General features: G+C 51.3%; 1 long non-coding RNA gene and 1 pseudogene across 2 annotated transcripts in view; one reads left to right on the top strand and one right to left on the bottom strand.

Moving 5' to 3' along the window:
- The window catches only part of LOC310851841, a 140,060-nt gene extending 118,222 nt beyond the window's left edge, over positions 1 to 21,838 (top strand). The window contains exon 3 of the long non-coding RNA XR_014567869.1: positions 21,657 to 21,838. This is a non-coding gene — a long non-coding RNA (uncharacterized lncRNA). The remainder of the gene's footprint in view (positions 1 to 21,656) is intronic.
- Positions 578 to 16,061, bottom strand: LOC310851752 (ADP-ribosylation factor 6 pseudogene; annotated as a pseudogene). The gene is made up of 2 exons (XR_014568550.1): positions 15,330 to 16,061; positions 578 to 5,677 (listed from the first exon to the last, which is right to left on the bottom strand). The product of XR_014568550.1 is annotated as an ADP-ribosylation factor 6 pseudogene (transcript).
- Positions 21,839 to 22,053: the final 215 nt, after the last annotated feature.

Raw genomic sequence — 22,053 nt, 5'->3', positions numbered from 1 at the left:
TGTATTTGCTACTTACCTGGTCGCCTGCGGAGAGTTGGAAGAGTCTCTAGGCGACCAGCAGGCAAGTGCACCCCCCAAGTCTTAATCTGGACGCGGGTGATGCTGTGGTCTAAATTACAGAGCCTAGGGCTTGCCAATCAGAAGTTCAGCGGTTCGAATCCCTGCGACGGGGTGAGCTCCTGTTGCTCGGTCCCTGCTCCTGCCAACCTAGCAGTTAGAAAGCACATCAAAGTGCAAGTAGATAAATAGGCATCGCTCCGGCGGGAAGGTAAACGGCTTTTCCGTGCACTGCTCTGGTTCGCCAGAAGCGGCTTAGCCATGCTGGCCACATGACCCGGAAGCTGTACGCCGGCTCCCTCGGCCAATAAAGCAAGATGAGCACCGCAACCCCAGAATTGGCCACAACTGGACCTAACGGTCAGGGGTCCCTTTACCTTTTATCACAGACACTTGTAGGCAAATGAGCCAGCATAAGACTTGAGGGCTTATCTGTAAGGCTGATAAGACGAACCTCAATGAAGTTGTAATTTCTTTCTCTCTCTCGTTTTTTTGTTTTAAATAAGGAAAAATCACACAATTTTCATGAAGGCTAGAAAGAAAAATCATTTATTTTTATTTTTTTATTTTTTAAAAAACAGTTCGCTGAAGTGAGCCCTTGTTTGTAAAGATTAGGGTGTTCCCCCACCCCGGGAACCCATAACCACAAGACACGTCTGAATATCCCCCAACCTGAAAGAAAAGATTCCAAAAGAAATTCCAGCGTTAAATGTACAGTACATTTGCATATGCAGATCAGCATCTGATAAACACACCCCTCATTTTGCTAGTCAGGGGGAAGAAAGAAAACATAATTTTTTCGGGGGTGGGGGTGGGGGGAAGAGGAGGGAACCAAGAAAATCCCGAAGACAAACCCAATGTATTCCAGTTAAGACAGCTGCAGATTTGTTTACAAAAAGTACCTTGTTCGTCCGTTCAGGAACTGAGAAGCCCTTATTGACATCGCAGAAGCCCTCCCAGATATATTCACACACATCGTTCCCTCCCACCCGCAAGAAACAGAGCACCTCCGTGCCTCCCTTGTGCGTGATCTGGGAATTATTTTAATGTGACTACACAGGCAAAAAAAAAACCACAAAACACAAAAAACTAGGGAGGCAGGGTAAGAGTGACTGAACAAGGAGGTGGGAAATTAAGTGCCTTCTTATATCATCACCACCGACACAGAACTTTCCAAGTCAGGGGAGAAGTGCATTAATACACGTATCATAGTGGCTAAGATCTCAGATCTTCGCCAGCAAATTAAGGCCTGGTCCACCCAAATTAACCACTGCCTTCCAGCTTAAATTTGCAGCCATCTGTGCCCTAGAATCCGCAGGGAACTGGCTGCCACATTCACGCTACCCAGGTGTTGCGGCTTGAAAAGCTTTGTTTAAGGTGGGTTATTTTTCATCATAAGGTGGGGGGGGGGAAACAATGACGTCTTTCCACCTATTTATTTGCAAGGTAAAGTACACAGCCCATGCCCACCCCAAAAAAACTTGGGGGAAACAGCCCAAAGCAACATTTTACTTCCAAGAAATGAAACGGAGGCAGAAGATATCTGGGAGAGAGAAAGAGGCCAGAGGTTTTATTCCCTCCCCCCACCCACCCCAAGCCTGAATTCCCATCACACAAATTCCCGATGACGTCCGCGGTCACACACGTTTCGTGCCAGCGGAATTGGATTATCTCGGAACGCCTAACCAGATGGCGGTCACCTGACTTTTAAATTCTGTCTCGTTCCGACGCGATCGCCCGGGAATCCGACTGGCGGATCCTGCCCACCCCCCCCCCCCAAAGCAAAGCAGATCCGTTGGAATGTCAGCAAGATTGGGGGCGGGAAGAGAAGTGCATGGTGCGATCGGGTGATTTTGGAAGCGAGGGGGGGGGGGAACATACAGCGCAGGAATGTTAAAGAGAGAAAATTCCCACCCCGCGAAATACTTTCAAAGTGTACTTTTCTAGTGCCGTTTCTAACCGTGGTTAAATGCAGCTTATTTGGGGGAGAAAAGAAAGATTGCCATCAGGAGCTGGAGGGGGGCACACCTGGTCACACCCCTCCCTCCCAAAAAATAATAATCCCCCCTATTCAGGGATCTGAGCAAAAATCAAGGGTTTGAACAGGCACAAAAAATCAGCGTCGAAACTTCCGTTCTGTAGGGTAGGGGATGAGAGGTGCATTTGCACAAAATATTGCCACAATGAAATTCAGGCACAGAGTTCTGCATTCAAGTCCCACACCATTCTTGGTCCTGGGTGCAAGGGGGTATTTGGGGGGGGGGAAGGAAGAGGCACAGATCCCTTCGCCGCCGCAGGTTCAATTCGGGAGGGGGGTCATGCAGGCGAGATGTGGTTGCCGCTCTAAGACTGGCAAGGAGGGACGAAGAGTTTGCTGCAGATGTGCGTTAAGAGCTCGCTGAGCTGTGCAGAACCGCTCCCTCCCCCCTACTGAAAAGGAGGGGGGGGAGAGAAGAGAACGAACACTCCTTGTGGGAGTTATGAGTCACGCTTGCTCAAAAAAGATCACACCCAAGCAGAGCAGGCTGCGGTGTGGGAACATGGTGCAAAGGACAGCGGGCAAGACTTCTCTGTGGGGAAAGCAGGAGCACGAGGCCCGATAGGTCCCAGGGAGCGGTGGGTGTGCGGAAAGACCCTACCCGGATCGCTTGGTACCTTCCGTGCAATTCCACCACCACGAGTCGGTGTTTTCCAGAGAACAAGCAGTTTCCTTTCTCTCCAAAGCACAGAGGAACAGGCTCCCGATCCGTGCCCCCGTGCAATAAGCAAAAATAAAAATCTACCTTAAGATGCAGCTTGCAGTTGGGGACCCCTGTGCGTATCGAAACAAGGGGTATTAGGACAATCAAGGCCTGAACCATGTGGCCATGCAACGGCTGCCTCTTTTTCATGGGGGACGAGAGAAGAAAGCTTTTTCCCCGCTACAATGCCAAAAAACCATTCACACCGAGAATTTGCCCCTGCGACATACACACACGGTCCTCACCTGTTAGTTCAGGGGGCGAAAGGAAATCGGGGAAAACTAACCGGATCTTGTGTCAAAGGAATGGGAGGTTTCTCACCCAACAAGGAATCCAAGCAAGAAGTTTGCAAAGTTAAATTTGCGATCCTGGGCAGGCAGGAAGGGGAGGGAGGTGGAAATGCCCGACTACCTGAGTAGACCCATTTTGCTGGGTGGGTGGGGTGGGGACAGAGGACGAATCCATTTCAAGTTCAAAAGCTAGCAATTTGGAAGGGCGGGGTCATTTGCAAGTCCTCCCTGCCCAGGGTGAATCAAGGGATGACAAAGAGAGATTCCGCCCCAAATTGGTCACTGCTTCTTAAGAATCGGCCTCAAATGCAAAAGGGGGGTGGGGGTGGGAAATAAGAGGAAATAGATCTCAAGTTACAGCAGAAGTGTGAAATCAGGGCAAAGTGATTCATGGTCCCTGAAAAGAAGACTCTTATTTGTTCTGTGCCTCGGATCCTGCACTTAGTTTAAGCTGCTATGGACCAAAAAGTTTACCAACTTTGTCGGTAAGATTAGGAAGCGAGGAGAATTTGCACCCACCTGGAAAAGAACCGGTGGAGCACGTTTCTCACATCGAACACACACACACAAACACACCCCGGTAATGAACACGTAGTTCCCAAGTTGGAAGACGGTCTCAACCACCGCTGAAGCAGAGTTAAATCAGCCTTGTGTACCTGGTACCCCCCAAAATGCAGGGGCTGTTTGGAGTGGTGGTTCAAAAGAGCTGGAGGGCACCAGGTTGGAAATACTGGGTCCAATGGTCCTTTCTCTAGGATGGGAAACTTGGCAAGGCAGATCTTTAGCCAAGGCTGTGGCCCGGAGATGGGAAAAGAGAGAAGGGGGTGGCGTAGGCGATTCCCCGTTTGGGGAAACGAGTTTTGCAGAAGGATGGCATCGGAACAGGGCAGAGGAGCAAAACAGACCCAGATGGTCTGTTTTCAAGCCCGATTTCAAGCCAGGAACTCCCCAACCCAAAGTCAAGTAGAAAGCCCAGGAAGCTGTCCAGAGTTGTAAACCCCCCCCCCAAAAAAATCCACCTGTCCCTTGCTGGAAAAGTGGAGGGAAGCTCCAGCCGCCTCCATCAGGAAGATCTAGGCTCCGGCGAGAGGGAGCCAGCCCCAGCTCTGATTAATGGTTCCTTCAATTCCACCCACCTTGCGGTGGCGGAACTGGTTCGGCTGGGCGTTGGCCTCGCACATCCTTGCCTGCACCAAGCAGGCAACCCCGGCAGGTTGAGCAGGTCAAGAGAGAGGGGAGAGGCAGGGAAAGAGAGACAGGTGTTCCCAGCCAAGGAAGGACAGGGCGCAGCCTGCAGCAAGCGAGGCATTCTGGAATGTGAACCTCCATCGGCAGCACAGGATGGCACCAGGACTTGAACACGCCTCGTCTCGGGGTGGGGGAGTGTCTCTCTCCCGTGCCCACCCACCCACCCTGCAAAAATGGGCCAAGGGGAGCCCGTCTACTTGCGGCCCTTGAACCCAAGGCTTGTGGAAGGCAGGAACGCGAAGCAAGGAGACCAGAATCCCTCCCTCGCTCTCAACAAGGTGCCCACCTACCCAAACACAGTGCCATTATGGCATGGGCAACCTCGCCAAGCTCTGCCCACTAGGCAGCTCAGCTTTCAGGCTGAGGACACCACAGTTTGGAGAACCACAGGAGTTGGGGGGCAGAGAGAGAAAGATTAAAAGCATGGAAACCTAGCAGACATAGCTTTCGTATATAGGGTTGGGGCTAAAGGTCTCCCCCCCCCCTTGCTCCCATCAGCATATATCCAACACTGCCATCTCCCAGGACAGAGGAGGAGGCAAAAGAGAGTAAGAGAAAAATCTCTTGTGGACAGACTTGCTGCCACACCCCTTTGCCGAGAAAACTCTCCGCTTCTGCTAGAGCGAAGAATCCGTTTCAATTTTTTGTTGAGAAGGAACGGGGGGGGGGGGGGAGGAAAAGAGAATATATATATGTTCTAGGATTCATTGGTTAGAGATTCGTTTTGTGTGTGCGCACGTAAATTATATATATATATAGATATAGATATATAGCCCTAGAATTATGATTTGTAGTTGGACGTAAGCCACATTAAACCTTCGTAAAGTCCTTCCCCCGACGTCGCGCAGGACGGCTGGACATACCAATTTCTGTCCCTAATGCGCGTGAGGCCCAGTTTCTCCTGAATCTCGTGGGGCTTCATGGCGTCGGGGAGGTCCTGTTTGTTGGCAAAGACGAGGATGATGGCGTCTCGCATTTCCCGGTCGTTGATGATGCGGTGGAGCTCCTGCCGGCCTTCGTCGATCCGGTCGCGGTCGGCGCAGTCCACCACGAAGATCAGCCCCTGGGTGCCGGTGTAATAGTGTCTCCACAGAGGGCGGATCTTGTCCTGCCCTCCGACGTCCCAGACATTGAACTTGACGTTCTTGTAGGTCACCGTCTCCACGTTGAAGCCCACCGTGGGGATGGTGGTGACCGGCTGGCCCAACTTTAGCTTGTAGAGGATGGTGGTCTTGCCGGCGGCATCCAAGCCCAGCATGAGGATCCTCATCTCCTTGTTGCCGAAAATCTTTGATAGCATCTTCCCCATGGCTGCGGGCAAGCACCACAGTCCATACAAGGCTGAAGAGAAGCAGGAAACAGGAGAATATCAAAATTAACAAAGCCCTCAATGATCTCTACTTCAGGTTACAATCGGCCCCATGCAATATAGAAGAGTACAGTGCTACCTTGGGTTACAGACGATTCAGGTTACAGACGCTTCAGGTTACAGACTCCGCTAACCCAGAAATAGTACATCAGGTTTGCGAACATTTTTCGGAGCCCAAAGATCTTCCGCAGCTTCTGATTGGTTGCAGGAGCTTCCCGCAGCCAATCGGAAGCCGGGCCTTGGTTTCCGAACGTTTTGGAAGTCGAGTGGACTTTATGAATGGATTCCGTTCGACTTCCGAGGTACCACTGTAAATTCTTGGGTTAACAACTTAATTTGTTCTGGAGGTCCGTTCTTAACCTGAAACTGTTCTTAACCTGAGGTACCACTTTAGCCAATGGGGCCTCCTGCTGCCACTGCGCCGCCGAAGCACGATTTCTGTGCTCACCCTGAAGCAAAGTTCTTACCCTGAGGTACTATTTCTGGGTTAGTGGAGTCTGTAATCTGAAACATCTGTAACCTGAGGTACCACTGTAACCCGAGGTACCACTGTAAAGGTAAAGGAACCCCTGACCATTAGGTACAGTTGTAGCTGACTCTGGGGTTGCGGCGCTCATCTCGCTTTACTGGCCGAGGGAGCCGGCGTACAGCTTCCGCGTCATGTGGCCAGCATGACTAAGCCGCTTCTGGCGAACCAGAGCAGCACACAGAAATGCCATTTACCTTCCCCCAGAGTGGTACCTATTTATCTACTTGTACTTTGACGTGCCTTCGAACTGCTAGGTTGCCAAGAGCTGGGACCGAGCAACGGGAGCTCACCCCGTCGCGGGGATTCAAACCGCCAACCTTCTGATCGGGAAGTCCTGGGCTCTGTTGTTTAACCCACAGCGCCACCCGCGTCCTAGCTTATATAGTATACCTGAGTTTTATCAGGGCTGGATTGGGAAAGCTCCACAATGGGCGGCTGTTTGGGGGAAGCAGGGGCTAGGGAGATGCATGGCTGCAGACGTGCTGGTTGTGAGCCGGATGCGGGGGGGACGAGCCTTTCAATGACATCTCCCACAAAATTCAAGGGTGATCGCTGAAGAATGGATGCTTTTGCATTTGGTGCTGGAGGAGACTCTTGAGAGTCCCATGGACTGCAAGAAGATCAAACCTCTACATTCTGAAGGAAATCAGCCCTGACTGCTCACATATCCTGAAGCTGAGGCTCCAAGACTTTGGCCACCTCATGAGAAGAGAAGACTCCCTGGAAAAGACCCTGATGTTGGGAAAGATGGAGGGCACAAGAAGGGGACGACAGAGGACGAGATGGTTGGACAGTGTTCTTGAAGCTACCAGCATGAGTTTGCCCAAACTGCGGGAGGCAGTAGAAGACAGAAGTCCCTGGTGTGCTCTGGTCCAGGGGGTCACGAAGAGGCGGACACGACTAAACAACTAAACAAGGGGATAAAAGACCCTTTCTGACGATACGAGCTGTTTGAGAGAGGAACGGTCTCCCTCGGGAGGTGGCGAACTCTCCTCCTTTGAATTTTTTAAGCAGACGTTGGTTGGCCATCTGTCATGGATGCTTTAGCTGAGATTCCTGCATTGCATTGCATTGCAGGGGGTTGGACTAGATTCTCTGATCTGTGTTTCCCCATCTTAATCAGGCCCTTCCCAACTTTCCCCAGGGCAACTTAAGACCTGGGCACCCCAAGGAAAGTCAGCCAACCAGTGCGGTATAGCGGTCAGTGCCAGGCTGGGACGCAGGGGACCAGGGTTCGAATCCCCATTCGGCTATGGAGCTCCCTGGGTGACCTGGGGCCAGCCACTGCCTCTCAGACTAACCTACCACACAGGTTGTCGTGGAGATGAAACGAGGTGGTGAGGGAGAACCGTTCATGCCATCTTACGCTCCTTGGAAAAAATGGTGCGAGATCAATAATAGAATTGTCGAGTCCAACCCACTGTATTCTGCTCTGGTCAGACCTCACCTGGAGTACTGTGTCCAGTTCTGGGCACCACAGTTCAAGAAGGACACTGACAAACTGGAACGTGTCCAGAGGAGGGCAACCAAAATGGTCAAAGGCCTGGAAACAATGCCTTATGAGGAACGGCTAAGGGAGCTGGGCATGTTTAGCCTGGAGAAGAGGAGGTTAAGGGGTGAAATGATAGCCATGTTCAAATATATAAAAGGATGTCACATAGAGGAGGGAGAAAGGTTGTTTTCTGCTGCTCCAGAGAAGCGGACACGGAGCAATGGATCCAAACTACAAGAAAGAAGATTCCACCTAAACATTAGGAAGAACTTCCTGACAGTAAGAGCTGTTTGACAGTGGAATTTGCTGCCAAGGAGTGTGGTGGAGTCTCCTTCTTTGGAGGTCTTAAAGCAGAGGCTTGACAACCATATGTCAGGAGTGCTCTGATGGTGTTTCCTGCTTGGCAGGGGGTTGGACTCGATGGCCCTTGTGGTTTCTTACAACTCTATGATTCTATGAACCCCCAGCAATGCAGGAATATCCAATAAATAAATAGGGTGCTCTGGCTTACATTTTATTTCATCATATTCACCCTTACATGCCCCAGCTGCTGCCTACTCCAGCCACGTTTCTCCAGAATCATTCCCCCTTTTCTCCTTTGGCTGGTCCCATCACCATGTCCTCTGGCAATTTGTACCCAGACAATGACACTCAAGGTGGCAACCATTATCAGGCAAAGCTTATATAAAACAGTCGTCCGCTTGGTCACCTGTGGCGAGCTCAAAATCTCTGGCGGGTGACCTGGATAGGAAGAGTTGGTTCCTTCCTTTCTCTCCCCCCCCACCCCCCAGACACAACTACCGTATTTTTTGCTCTATGAGACTCACTTTTCCCCTCCTAAAAAGTAAGGGGAAATGTGTGTGCGTCTTATGGAGCGAATGCAGGCTGCGCATCTATCCCAGAAGCCAGAACAGCAAGAGGGATTGCTGCTTTCACTGCACAGCGATCCCTCTTGCTGTTCTGGCTTCTGAGATTCAGAATATTTCCCCCCCTTGTTTTCCTCCTCCAAAAACTAGGTGCGCCTTGTGGTCTGGTGCGTCTTATAGAGCGAAAAATACGGGTAACTTCTTTGGGGGCAACTGATTCGCTAGAAAGAGGTGAACGCACACAGTACAGCCATTGCATTGAGGACTAGTCACATGCGAGGACTCGATTCTCAACAACGGCACCACAGTTCCGCCAAGCAAACAGCAGCTTCTGAACAGGAACCGGAAGTGAGGACTCCGTAGCGGCCCTAGAGGCAGAAAGACTAGACTCGCACCGTTCTCTGGGGCTTGAAGTTGACCCAGTTTCCCACTAACTTCCTGAATGAAGGGTAGATTTATTTACTTATTTACCCAAAGGGATGGGGCATAGTCACCCTACACCCACAGAGATCCGGGGTTAATGACAACTTCCATTTCCGCCTCTGAAAATGTGGGCTGCGCGTCACTCTAGCGCAGGGGAGGCAACATGCAGGGAAGCATCCCCTTGCGGGACTACAATTCCCATCATCCCCGGCCACGCTGGCAGGGACTGATGGGATTTATAGTCCGGAACGACAACCAGCCTTTCTCAACCTGTGGGTCCCCAGATGTTGAACTACAACTCCCATCACCCCTAGCTAGCAAGGCCAGAGCTCAGAGGTGATGGGAGTTGTAGTCCAACAACATCTGGGGACCCACAGGTTGAGAACCGCTGATCGGATGGCCATCTGTCATGGATCATAGAATCATAGAGTTGGAAGAAACCACAAGGGCCATTGAGTCCAACCCCCTGCCAAGCAGGAAACACCATCAGAGCACTCCTGACATATGGTTGTCAAGCCTCTGCATAAAGACCTCCAAAGAAGGAGACTCCACCACACTCCTTGGCAGCAAATTCCACTGTCAAACAGCTCTTACTGTCAGGAAGTTCTTCCTAATGTTTAGGTGGAATCTTCTTTCTTGTAGTTTGGATCCATTGCTCCGTGTCCGCTTCTCTGGAGCAGCAGAAAACAACCTTTCTCCCTCCTCTATGTGACATCCTTTTATATATTTGAACATGGCTATCATTTCACCCCTTAACCTCCTCTTCTCCAGGCTAAACATGCCCAGCTCCCTTAGCCGTTCCTCATAAGGCATCGTTTCCAGGCCTTTGACCATTTTGGTTGCCCTCCTCTGGACACGTTCCAGTTTGTCAGTGTCCTTCTTGAACTGTGGTGCCCAGAACTGGACACAGTACTCCAGGTGAGGTCTGACCAGAGCAGAATACAGTGGCACTATTACTTCCCTTGATCTAGATGCTATACTCCTATTGATGCTTTAGCGTTGCAGGGGGGTTGGAATGGATGACCCCCCGGGGTCCCTTCCAAGTCTAGGATACTGTGATTCTACTCCTGCCCTAGCGACTCTGGCACTCCCGATTTAATTCCTGCCTTTTCACCCTATTTCTCTTGGGCTCCTTCTTACTTTGCAACAGCTTCTCCCTCCCGGTTTTTCAAACCACTTCCCCTTTCTGCACCTTCACCCCCTGGCTGCCTTCTCCTCCACTGCTTCTCACGGTCCATTTAACGGTCTCGCTTCTCCCATTCCTAGAAGTGGCCGACCGACATGCACAGGGAGCCCCCCAGATTTTTTTTTTTGGGGGGGTGCCAGCCTCAAAACGCTCCATCTGCCGCCGCCAGCGCTATGGCAATGCGAAACAGGCCGGCGGTCGGGTCAGAAGGGCGGGGTACGAATAATAAAATTATTTTCGCTGCTGCTGCTGTCGTTATCGGCATTACTGCAACAGCGTTCCTCAAATTTGCAGAGTTGCACGATTTGCATGGCTAGTTCTACTTGTTTTATTCTTTTTTTAAAAAAAATATTTATAAAATTTTCAAATCTAACAATAAATGAAAAACATTCCATTTGAATTATACATCCAATTCTAATCTTTCCACTTTCAGACTTCCTTCAGCCTTTCTGGAAATTTTCATGTTTTCACAATTGTTCACATTTCTTGCATCTGTATTGTTTTGGTTTTTTTTTTAACCAAATTAATCTTAACAATTATTATAAAACAATATTTCTTTCCATTATTATCACAGAGCTTCTTGAAAACCTACAAATGTTAATTGAGCTTCACATATATTCTTAATATACTCTGTAAATTTATTCCCGTCCTCGGTAAATCTCTGGTCTCGCCGGTTCCAAATTTTCCCCGAAAGCTTGTCTAGTTCTACTTGTTTTATTCAAGGGGGGGGGCACATAAACCCCTACTAATATTACACCCCTACTGAAAAATCCTACCAATCTGACTTCTGCCTATCTGAAAGGATTCGCCCCCCCCCCCACTTTCAATCTGACCCCTGACAGTCACAGTCATAAGGTCCAGAACCTTGTGGGGCTTTTTTTTAAAATCCAGATTTCCAGAATGCCAAATCTGGCATTCGGTTTTAAGATCCTTCTCCCCATACATCTGAGGCCTCGAAAATAGTAGTTGTAGTAGCGCGTGGGTGGGGGAATTTGTGGGCGTCCAGATAACGGCAGGCAGGCAGTGTGGTGTAGTGGTTAGAGTGTCAGACCAGGCCCTGGGAGAGAGCAGGGGTCTGGTCCTTGCCCAACCACGATTCTCACTGGGTGACCTTGGGCCAGGAGCTGCCTCGCAACCTAACCTACCTCACAGGGTTGTTGTGAGAGTAATATTGGGGAGGACCATGTAGTCGAGCTCCCTGGAGGAAAGGTCACAGAATTCAGCAATGCAGGAATTTTTTGCCCAACACGGGATTCGAACCCTTGACCCTGAGATCAAGGGTCTCTCGGTTCTACCGACTGAGCTATCCCTGGTGGCTATATTTTGCTTCCAGGATCAGAGGGACGCTGCCTATGGATTGCGGACACCAAGAGACGGCTAGAGCATGAGACTCTTAATCTCTGGACTGTGGGTCCGAGCCCCACATGGGGCAAAATAAGCATTGCAGCGGGTTGGAATAGATGACCTTTGGGGAGCCCTTCCCACTCTCCAATTCTACTGCTCCTGTGCCCTGCTTGTGAGCATCCCATAGACATCTAGCTGGCCAATGTGGGGGCAGATTGCGTCCCAGCAGTTTAGGGCAGAAGGAGTAAACACACACAGGTCTCTCTTTCCTATGCCCTTAATTTGACATGGGCTCAGGTACAGTACTGAATTTGCCTTCACAAATCACCCCGAGAGCCAGTGGTGAAATGCACCAGATTAGGCCCTGCAAGACCCGAGTTCAAATCCCCACCGGGCCACACGAAGCTCACCAGCTGACCTGGGGCCAGTCACCACCGCTGCCTCTCAGCCTAACCTAATTTTGGGGCCAAAAGGCAGAAAGTAATAATAAAACGAGTGCTTTTTTAAACCCATTTCACAGAGAGGGGAAGTGAGACTGGGAGGCAGTGGGGGAAGCCCACGGGAGGTTCAGAGTCCTGTTCGTTCCAGCAGAACGTTGATACACGTCCTTTGCTCTGGACTGTGGCCAGCGAGGTCATGTAAGGATTCTGCGGCAGGGGTGGCACTTGAACCCTGACCCTGCTCAAAGCAGCACAGAAACCCGACAATAACACCTCCCTCCCTTTTTTCTCTCTCCAACCCAGAACAAGCAAGGACTCCTGGAGAAGTCCTCTCCTAATCCCCTAACAGGAAAGTATGGGAAACTAAGAACACCCCAATTTTTCTAAACCACAGGTGATCTATCCCCTTATATCAGGGGTCAGCAAAGTTTTTCAGCAGGGGGCTGGTCCACCGTCCCTCAGACCATGTGGTGAGCCAGACTATATATATATATTTTTTTTGGGGGGGGGGAATAATGAACGAATTCCTGCGCCCACAAATAACCCAGAGATGCATTTTAAATAAAAGCACACATTCTACTCATGTCAAAACACCAGGAAAGCCCCACAAATAACCCAGAGGTGCATTTTAAATAAAAGGACACATTCTACTCGTGTAAAATCATGCTGATTCCCAGACTGTCCATGGGCCGGATTGAGAAGGCGATTGGGCCGCAGGTTGCCTACCCCTGCCTTATATTCTGGACACTGAGGTCCAGCACCGAGGGCCTTCTGGCAGTTCCGTCACTGCGAGAAGCAAAGCTACAGGGAACCAGGCACGGGGCCTTCTCGGTGGTGGCACCCGCCCTGTGGAACGCCCTCCCACCAGATGTCAAAGAGATAAACAACTACCTGACATTTAGAAGACATCTGAAGGCAGCCCTGTTCAGGGAAGCTTTTAACGTGTGACATTTTAATGTATTTTTAATCTTTGTTGGAAGCTGCCCAGAGTGGCTGGGGAGACCCAGCCAGATGGGTGGGGTACAAATAATAAATTATTATTATTATTATTCTCACAACACCCTGCAAGGAAGGCAAAAGGCCTTCCAGTGTGCTTTGGGGCTGAGCAAGGATCCGAAAAAAGGATTTCCCCAGCCTAAAACCCGCCTGAACACCACACCAGATCTCAGTGAGGGGGGTGGGATTCTTCCACCGCAAACCTCCCAAAGGGACTGGCAGTGGGGTCACAAGGGCTCATTCCGGTGAGCCTGCCTTGGCTCCAAATCCGTGATCTGGTTGTGTTTGTGTGCGTCCCTAATTTCAAGAGTGTGACCTTCCATTTTGATTCCTAACTTCTCCCACGCGCAAAAGCCACTTCAATGGAAGAAAACATCACAGGACAGGTATGAAGGTCACTCTCAAGTTTACAGAGACTCCTAGACTCATGTACTCCCCACGCTCATTTCAAACCTGGGGTTTTGATTTCGATTCCTTGCTAGGGCCCAGCAGCCGAAAAAGTTATTAATTGCGAGTGGGTGGGTTTCTGCAAGGCTACCCCACTCACCCAGTTTGCAATCATGAGCGTTAAGAATTTTCTACGTTGACGGAGACTTGATTTTATTGCCACGCTACTTTTCCAGGTGTCTGTCATTCTCCCCACCCCCCCAAAAAAATCTCCAAAAATTCAAAATACTTTGGGACAGGGGAGAAGGAAGACACACACAAAAAGAGGCATGGCAGAAAAATAATTCTCAGCCAAGTTCAGGAACAGGTGACAAAAGTTTTAGACACAGACGCAGAGGAAAGTTTCTCTCCTCCATACTGGAAGTAACAAAACGAAATGGAAATCAGGCTCCGAGAAGCATTTCAAAATCACGCCAGGACTTTTTAAAAAACGAAAACCGAGGCAACTCCCCCCCCCCCCCCGTTTCAAAATGGCAACCTCCAAGAAGCTGCAGATTCCCCCCCCCTTTTTTTTGGCAGACAGAAATGGAAAAGAATGAAACACACAGAGAAAGATCTGAATGGAAACAAAAATGAGTTCACACAGATTTCCTCCGCGGCTCAACGCCTTCCCCCTATTGCTATTGCTACAGAGGAACTGGGTCAAAGAGCTCTACGTGACCGGAGTGGGGGAGGCCAAAGGGCACCATCCAGACGAGAGCGCAAAACTCACACGTGTCTTTTGCCTTTATTAAGAAGTTTTCGCTTGCTCTTGAGTGAGCAGCTGTAACAAAGGGAAAAGCGCGGGGCGGCGAGGGAGAGACGGGTCCCTAGATAACTGGAAGGAAATGAGATGTCCAAGCCCCTCTCTACCCCCCCTCCAAGGGAGTCTCAGATGAATTAGACCCCCCCGCCCCACCCGAATCCCTCCAGTTCGGAGACAGTGCCACAATTCACACAACACACCAGATTCGGCTCTCTAGGGCGTCTTCTGAACGTGGCACCGATTCAAATCTAGCAAAGTACTGTCCAAGCAGGGAAAGAACGGGGGGGTGGGCAGCCCCTCCCCACATTAAAGATTTGGAGAGAGAGAGAGAAAGACCCCCTTGCTTGCTCCGGTCACCCCCCCGCCCCACCTCTTTCAGGCAAGCGTGCGCGCCGCTTCCGGAAAGCGAACACGCGTCCGCAGCCGCCCGAGCGCTCGCTCCGCTTGTTCCTGTCTAAACGGCAGTTTTAATTCAAACCCCAGATGTCCCACCCAGGAGAAGTTTCCAACGTCGGTGGGGTGGGGGGGGGAAAGGCGAGACCCACACCCGCCTCGCTTCTCTTTGCAAGCGAGTTAAAGCTACCAGATTTGCCAAATCAGACCCCACCCCACACCCCTAATCCCCCCCAAAAAAATCGAGTCCTGCAGGCGCTTCTACGAATCTGTACGGAAATCAAACAGGAAGGCAGCCGGGGTCGTGAAAAAGCCACGCGCCCCTCCTGCTCATCGCAGCCCCCAACTTCAAAGATTTGCAAACTTTTCCTTTTTTTGCAAGGATTTTGGGCAACTTCTGGAAAGGCGTGTACGTTGAGTGGAGAGGGCGAAAGAAGCGAAGTGCAGCTGTAAAAAACCCCACCCCAAGTTTCTGTCAAAATCGGTATGGGGGGTGTAAGATTCAAAGGGCGGTTGAAGGAGCCCGGAGCCGTCTCACCCCACGCGTTCACACGATCGGTCAGGCAAGAGAGGTTACGAGCGAGCCCCCGACCCACGCCCGCGCTTCTCCTCGTTACGGGGCAGGGGCACACGTGTTGGAACCGCCGCCGCCCCCAGTGGGGAGGGGAGGGGTTGCTCCGGATGCGGGGGGGGGGCAGAAAAACGTGCGCGCACCCACCCAGGGAAAATGAAGGGAGAAGCCTCCCATCATCGCCACACTCACCTTGGAAGAAGCAGCGGGAGAGGGGGAAAAGAAAAGTAGCCGCTTCCTCTGGCCGCGGGGGGAGGAAGGGGGGGTCCCTTCTTTTCGAGCGAGGGAGCCCAGGAGATCAAAGGCGAGCGGGCGCGCCTTTCGAACGCTGGGACAAACTTTCCACTTCCGAAGAACGCGACGTCACAATGGGGGGTGTTTTCCTTCCCGGCGCCTCAACGTTCCACGGGGCTCCCGAGCTCGCCGGCGCCGCCGCCGCCGCTGCTGCAGCCGCTGCTCAAACCGCAATCGCCGTCGTCGCCGCTGCCTCCTCCAGTTGCTGCTGCTGCTGCTCCTTCCGCCGGCTGCAAAGTCATCCGCAGCTTCCTCCCCCAGGGCCACTCACTTGGCACTCCCCCCCCCCCGCAACACACACACACCCCAAAAAGCTCTTTTTGGGGTGCCGGGTGAGTTAGGGCGCAGCTGCAGCAGCCGCCCCGACGGGAAAAGCCCTACTGGAGAAAGAGGTGGGTGGACTAGGGGGGGTGGGGGTGGGATCTCCCTCTGCTCCGTTTCCCAGGTTGCCAAAACCCCGCCCGCTTTGGCGCGCGCGCGCGCGCTTTCTCAACAGCGCCCCCCCCCCCCCACCAGCCCGCCTCCGCCTCGCTTGCTCGCTCGCAAGCCTGTCCCGGAATAGGAAAGGGCGCGGACGGGAGAGAGGAAAGGGGCCTCCCTTCCCTGCTGGCGTTAATACGCATGCTCCCCGGCCTCGTAAAAGGGGGAGGGCCTTTTCTCTCTCTTTTGCTGCTGCTGCTCCCCCCCCCCCCCCATTCATCGTGGAGCTGTCTTCTGACTTGTCAGCCAAGGCGAAGAGGACAGTTGACAACTTACAGATTTGAAAATAAGGGACCAGCAGCCTTGAAAATAAGGGACCAACAGCCAAAATAAGGGACCTGCAGCCTCACCTGTTCCAGGCACTCCAGTCTTCCTGCAGTCTGGTCAAACTCATGCTGGTAGCTCCGAGAACACTGTCCAACCAACTTTGTAACCAGAGGTTCAACTGAAAAGAATCTGAATCACATGCGCCACAAGGCCTATGCAGCCTCAACTTGATGGCTCCCTGGCCTGGTTTCGCACTGCAAAGTTTGCAGCAGCACGTGCACCAAAATGGCGTCCAGCATTCAAAACCCCCCTCAGCTTGCATTAACTAGCCACACACAAGGCATTCAAGCTCCACCCCCCAGTCGTTCTTAGACTTCTTATTGGGTGAGCAACACAGCCAAGCAATACAGTTGGAGCCCCTCTCCTCCCAGGTCGACAGGGAGGGAGGGAGGGAGGGAGAGGAGCTGCTTCCTTTGAAATTTAAGGGACATCATTTAAGGGACATTTAAGGGACATCCATCAATAAGGGACAGCAGCGGGACATGGCGCTGGAATAAGGGACTGTCCCTTCAAATAAGGGACACTTGACAGCTATGGAAGAGGGCAGTTGACAACTTCTGCTAGCTTGCTAATGACATCTGGCCACCTCCATTATTCCTGCATCTTAAAAAAGGAAGGGCGTTTCAGCAAGGGAAGCTTTTCCTAGCAAGGGGAGGAAGCCTCGCGATTCCGAAGTTACTTTTGCTTCCCTCGTCGGGACTCAGGAAACTCCTTGTATCGAGTTAGACCAGGCGTCCCCAACCGGCGGCCCTCCAGATGTTTTGGCCTACAACTCCCATGATCCCTAGCTAACAGGACCAGTGCTCAGGCATGATGGGAACTGTAGTGCAAAACATCTGGAGGGCTGAAGGTTGGGGATGCCTGAGTTTGACCATTGCTCTATCTACCTCAGTACTGGAAACAGAATACAGTGGTACCTCTGGTTGCGAACGGGATCCGTTCCAGAGCCCCGTTCGCAACCTGAGCAGAACACAAACCATGTCTGGGCATGCACGGGTCGTGATTCGCCGCTTCTACGCATGCACGTGCCGCCATTTTGAACGTCTGCGCATGCGTGAGCGGTGAAACCCAGAAGTAACCCGTTCCGTTACTTCCAGGTCACCACGGGACGCAACCTGAAAACGCTCAACCGGAAGCGTCTTTAACCCGAGGTATGACTTAAAAAATTCCTTCCAGGAGCACCTTAGAGACCACACAAAAGCTCATACCAATAACAAACTTAAAAAGGTAAAGGGACCCCTGACCATTAGGTCCAGTCGTGACCGACTCTAAGGTTGTGGCGCTCATCTCGCTTTACAGTGCTACTTCAGGTTACATACGCTTCAGGTTACCTACGCTTCAGGTTACAGGCTCCGCTAACCCAGAAATAGTGCTTCAGGTTAAGATGTTTGCTTCAGGATGAGAACAGAAATCGTGCTCCGGTGGCGCGGCAGCAGCAGGAGGCCCCATTAGCTAAAGTGGTGCTTCAGGTTAAGAACAGTTTCAGGTTAAGAATGGACCTCCGTAACGAATTAGGTACTTAACCCAAGGTACCACTGTATTGGCCAAGGGAGCCGGCGTACAGCTTCCAGGTCATGTGGCCAGCATGACTAAGCCGCTTCTGGCAAACCAGAGCAGCGCACGGGAACGCCGTTTACCTGCCCGCCGGAGCGGTACCGATTTATCTACTTGCACTTTGACATGCTTCTGAACTGCTAGGCTGGCAGGAGCTGGGACCCAGCAACGGGAGCTCACTCCGTCGCGGGGATTCGAACTGCCGACCTTCTGATTGGCAAGTCCTAGGCTCTGTGGTTTAACCCACAGCGCCACCCGCGTCCCAATAACAAACTTAGTTGGTCTCTAAGGTACTACTGGAAGGATTTTTAAAATTTTGTTTCGACTACGGCAGACCAACACGGCTACCTACCTGTAACTACCTCAGTATTGCCCGCACAGACTGGCAGCAGCTCTCCAGCTTTTCAGACCCACAATTTCCCCCAGATATACCTGGACACAGCAGAGAAGGAACCTGGGACCTTCCATGTGCAGAGCAGATGTGCTGCTACTGAGTTACGACCATCATTGCGTGGAGGACAATAGGGGCACGCTGTTGGGACCCCAATTCTTATTTTGTCCAGGGGCGCTCTCTACTCCCTCCCCAGCTGCAGATTGTTCTGGGCTATGATCAATAATTATTATCCATTACATTTTTGCACCAAGGTGTTTCAAAGCAATTTCCCCTATATAAATAAAAAGGAAGGCTGTCATCACGCAGCCCTTATTGGAGGATTTGTAGCACCTTGTCCCAGTCCTGGATTTGCACGGGGTCAGGGTGGGGGAGTGGAGTGAAAGAGAAGGCAAGTTTTAAAACAGTGGTCTTAAACAATAGTAGAAGTTTGAATAAAGCAGGGATGTGGGGAGGATGAAGGGGAGCTGTGATATGGGGTTTTGATGGGGCCAAGTGCGGCTGGCAAGCAGTGTGAGAAGGGGTGGCAGCGCCCAAGTAGAAATAACATAGATATTAGCCCCAGTTAGGAAAATAGCAAAAAGTAAAATACTCTGCTGAAAATACTAGACCACGGGTGTCAAACACAAGGCCCGCGGGCCGAATACAGCCCGCCAGACCTCGTCATGTGGCCCGTGTAGCCGGCGGCGGCCACCAGCCTTCACCTTTTATTCTCGCTTTTTTTTTTGACACAAGAAAGCCGCCTCTTCAGCGCATGCGCGGCAGCCTACAAGCCAGAGAACGTCTGCCCTCTAGCGGCGCTGGCCGTTCTACACAGGAAACCTCCACTTTACATGCATTCAGGAAACCTCCACTTGTTTTTATATTGAGTGCATGCCATCCTGTGATGTGACAGATCCAACAGCTGCCTGAACCCTTCTCTCCTGTACTGTAAGTCCTACAGATACAACCGGCCCTTTGAGGGTGACCAAACTGCTGATGTGGCCCCCGATGAATTTGAGTTAGACACCCCTGTACTAGACAGTGGACGCTCGGGTTGCGAACGTGATTCGTGCGGGAAGTACGTTCGCAACCCCCAGCGCCACGTCTGCATGCGCGGGTTGTGATTCTGTGCTTCTGCGCATGCACAAAGTGCTATTTAGTGCTTCTGCGCAAGCGCAAGCGCCGAAACCTCGAAGTAACCCGTTCCGGTACTTCCGGGTTTGGCGCGGTGCACAACCCAAAATCGCACAACCCGAAGCATATGTAACCTGAGGTATGACTGTACATTTTAAGGAGCAGATCCTGCCCACTCTACTTAAAAAAATAGTACAAACCATTGATGGATTTGACTATCTGCCCAATTTAAAAACCAAAGGTAAACCCATCTAGCTGGGTTTCCCCAGCCACTCTGGGCAGCTTCCAACAAAATATTAAAATACAGTAATGCATCAAACATTAAAAGCTTCCCTAAACAGGGCTGCCTTCAGATGTCTTCTAAAAGTTTGGTAGTTGTTGTTCTCTTTGACATCTGGTGGGAGGGCGTTCCACAGGGCGGGTGCCACTACCGAGAAGGCCCTCTGCCTGGTTCCCTGTAACTTGGCCTCTCGCAGTGAGGGAACCGCCAGAAGGCCCTTGGAGCTGGACCTCAGTGTCCGGGTAGAATTATGGAGGTGGAGATGCTCCTTCAGGTATTCTGGACCGAGGCCGTTTAGGGCTTGTAAGGTCAGCACCAACACTTTGAATTGTGCTCGGGAACGTACTGGGAGCCAGTGTAGCTCTTTCAAGACCGGTTTTATATGGTCTCGGCGGCCGCTCCCAGTCACCAGTCTAGCTGCCGCGTTTCTGGATTAGTTGTAGTTTGCGGGTTACCTTCAAAGGTGGCCCCACGTAGAGCGCATTGCAGTAGTCCAAGCGGGAGATAGCCAGAGCATGCACCACTCTGGCGAGACAGTCTGTGGGCAGGTAGGGTCTCAGCCTGCGTACCAGATGGAGCTGGCAAACAGCTGCCCTGGACACAGATTTGACCGTGCCTCCATGGACAGCTGTGAGTCCAAAATGACTCCCAGGCTGCACACCTGCTCCTTCAGGGGCACAGTTACCCCATTCAGGACCAGGGAGTCCTCCACACCGGCCCACCTCCTGCCCCCCCCCAAACGGTACTTCTGTCTTGTCAGGATTCAACCTCAATCTGTTAGCCGCCATCCATCCTCCAACCTTTGTTAGCCAAAACTGAGCCTAGAAACTCCTTGGTTGCTAGTACTAGTAGAGGCGGATTGGTGTTTATGTGCTTAGACCCTGGTCTGCAATCTGACCACTGAGTTCTGCACCAGCTACAGTTTCTGAACTGTCTTCAAGGGCAGCCCCAAGTATAGCACATTGCGGTGATCTAAGCCTGGAAGCCACCAGAGCATTGACAACAGAAGTTAGGTTCTTTCTATGCTGTGTTTTTGCATAGTGCTTCAAGACGTTTAAATATTAAGTGGCTTGGATACGTGCCTTTAAATAAATAAATACATGAATAAGATACATAAATAAATAAAATTAATTTGCTGGCGGCTCCGCTCTGTCTCTTGCATGCTTGCACTCATTAACAGCCCTTGCCCTCTGCTGATTTAAAAGCCAAGGAGGCCTTTGGTGGTTTAAAAAAAAATATATATTTGGAAGAGTGCCAACAGGCTGTGCGGGCACAGTTCAAAAGGTACGTCAGCAGCTGCAGTGGGCGATGTGGCTGACTGAGCATGGCGCATGGATCTAGTGTTCATGTGCAGTTCTACGCATTTATGTCCATGTGCACTTCCCTGTTTAGGGAAGTTTCTAATGTTTGATAGCTTGATGATGATGATGATGTTGGGAGCCACCCAGATGGGTGGGGTAACAACAACAACAAAAATGTGCACTACGCCTGATCTTTAAAGCCCTAAACGGCCTCAGTCCAGTATACCTGAAGGAGCGTCTCCACCCCCATCGTTCTACCCAGACATTGAGGTCCAGCGCTAAGGGCCTTCTGGTGGTTCCCTCACTGCGAGAAGCCAAGCTACAGGGAACCAGGCAGAGGGCCTTCTTGGTGGTGGCACCCACCCTGTGGAATGCCCTCCCATCAGATGTCAAAGAGAAAAACAACTACCAGACTTTCAGAAGACATCTGAAGGCAGCCCTGTTCAGGGGAGCTTTTAATGTTTAATATGTTATTATATTTTAGTGTTCCGTTGGAAGCCACCCAGAGTGGCTGGGGAAACCCAGCTAGATGGGTGGGGTATAAATAATAATAATATATTATTATTATTATTATTATTATTATTATTATTATTATTATTATGACGCGGGTGGCGCTGTGGGTTAAACCACAGAGCCTAGGACATGCCGATCAGAAGGTCAGCAGTTTGAATCCCCGCGACAGGGTGAGCTCCCGTTGCTCGATCCCTGCTCCTGCTAACCTAGCAGTTCGAAAGCACATCAAAGTGCAAGTAGATAAATAGGTACCATTCTGGCAGGAAGGTAAACAGCGTTTCCATGTGCTGCTCTGGTTGGCCAGAAGCGGCTTAGTCCTGCTGGCCACGTGACCCGGAAGCTGTACGCCGGCTCCCTCGGCCAATAAAGCGAGATGAGCGCCGCAACCCCAGAGTCGGCCACGACTGGACCTAATGGTCAGGGGTCCCTTTACCTTTACCTTTTCCCCAAAGGCAAAACCAGGGGCTGTGGCAAGAAGCAGTTAATGAGGCATTCCTGATACAGGGACCTGCCTTATACTGAATCAGACCATTGGTCAACCAGGTTCAGTACTGCCTACTCAAACTGGCAGTTTCGGATAGAGATCTTTCCCAGCCCCAGCGGGAGGTGCCAAGGATTGCATCTGAGACTTTTTCCGTGCAAAGCACATGTCCCATTACA

The sequence above is a fragment of the Podarcis gaigeae genome (assembly GCF_964106915.1).
Source record: "Podarcis gaigeae genome assembly, chromosome: 8".
Lineage (NCBI taxonomy): Eukaryota > Metazoa > Chordata > Lepidosauria > Squamata > Lacertidae > Podarcis > Podarcis gaigeae.
The sequence above is the reverse complement of the archived record's forward strand: the minus strand, read 5'-3'. Positions and strand labels throughout refer to the sequence as shown.